General features: G+C 43.6%; 1 long non-coding RNA gene across 1 annotated transcript; it reads left to right on the top strand.

Annotated features, from left to right (window-relative positions):
- Window positions 1–512: 512 nt before the first annotated feature.
- On the top strand, window positions 513–1,175 carry LOC126994789 (uncharacterized). Its single transcript, XR_007749609.1, has 2 exons — window positions 513–760; window positions 912–1,175. It is a non-coding gene; the product is annotated as an uncharacterized LOC126994789 (long non-coding RNA).
- The last annotated feature ends 425 nt before the right edge of the window (window positions 1,176–1,600 follow it).

The raw sequence follows: 1,600 nt of genomic DNA, 5'->3' as shown, positions 1-1,600 counted from the left end.
TATCATCATCATCACTACCTCAACTACGTTTCGATTATCATTTTCTTTTATTCTTTCACTCACTCTTTCGATCACCGGCATTTTTTTCTGTCACATTCACATTTTTCAACTTCCTTATGTCATTATTTCCCCTTTCCTTCACCTCCTCTTTTCACCGTCCGTTCACCTTTTTCTTCTCTTTGATTATTTCGCTCTCCTTATCATCGTATGTTTTCTTTCCCACACTTTCAACCTCATGATTCATGCCATTATGTCTCACTTCCTCACCTCCTCCTTTTTACCTTTTCATTCACCTTTTACTATTTTTCTTTTATTTTCCCTTTGGGCATAAGTATTTTTTCTAGCACACTTTTCACCTCTTCAATCATGGCATCAATCCTCTTTACTTCTTCCTACAACATTTTTCTTACTTCCCATTTCCTTTACCTCTTTCCTACCTTTCTGTATCATCAATGATATGTTTGTGTTCGCATTGATATGTTTCTTTGTTCGTGCGCTTGTTGAATGTATTTTGTTGTTGACGTGGCGTTTCTGCCTTCCTGGAGGGTGCAGCCATTGTGAGGAGTCAGTTGTGCTCCAGTGTTTACTCCACCGCCACCACCTCCCTGTCCAGGATTTTGTGCCATGTGGTTGGTGTTTGTGTATTGACGGGTGGCGTAGGACTTTGTGTGTGCGCCGGTTCGGTAGGGAGGTGGTGGTGGTCAGTGCACTGACGGTGATTTGTATGCCGGGTACTTGGTACTGCCTGACGGCCAATTAAGTAAGTTATTTATCTATTTTATCTTTGGGGTTTGGGAATTACAGGTGTTGAGTCATTGACTGTGAAATGTTTGGGATATTGTGATTTGTAATTATATTTGTGATTAGTTGGTGGCAATACTGCCCAGGGTACAGTGTTTGGGTCTTAATAGGTGGTGATACCTGGGTGGTGATGGTCGTCGCCAAACTGCTGAAGCAAGCTGGTAACGGTCTGATATACCGGGACTAGGGCGATTGGGCCGTAGGCCAATGAAGTGAGTTATGTCTAATCATTTATTGTGTATAGGAATTGTTTACATTGTTATTGTTGGCTCAGAAATATTCATCTAATGTTACTACGTGAGGCTGTGTGTAAAATTTCGTGAATGACTCATGCCATGCTGCCCATACAGGTTGAAATAAACGATTTGACAACGCTTGGCCTATATTCGTCCTACATTTCAACTTCAAGCCATGAAGGAGACTGAGGCTGCGCTGAAGAAGGAGCGAGGGACAGCAAGAGGTATATTCACACGCAAGTTTAACCTGTTCATGGAGCGTCATGGCAAGGGTGATCCGTTTGATGTTTTGGAGGCTATCCACGGTGAAGTGGTGAGTACTTTTAGACATTTGGAGGAGAAATGCGAAAACTTGATCACCTTCCTGGAAGACCAAGGCCCCCAACAGTGAACACAAGCAGACACCAGACTACTGTGCCGCGAAGCGTTGAAGTCAAGAAGGACATTTCTGTCCTATACACCAACGCGCGGAGCTTAATACCCAAACGGGATGAGTTACTTGCCTATGTTGACGTAGAAAGTCCGGACGTGATTGCCATCACCGAAACGTGGGCCACCTCTGA

This window comes from Eriocheir sinensis, unplaced genomic scaffold, assembly GCF_024679095.1.
Source record: "Eriocheir sinensis breed Jianghai 21 unplaced genomic scaffold, ASM2467909v1 Scaffold876, whole genome shotgun sequence".
In the NCBI taxonomy this organism is placed as follows: Eukaryota; Metazoa; Arthropoda; class Malacostraca; order Decapoda; family Varunidae; genus Eriocheir; species Eriocheir sinensis.
This window is presented reverse-complemented; position numbering and strand designations above follow the sequence as displayed.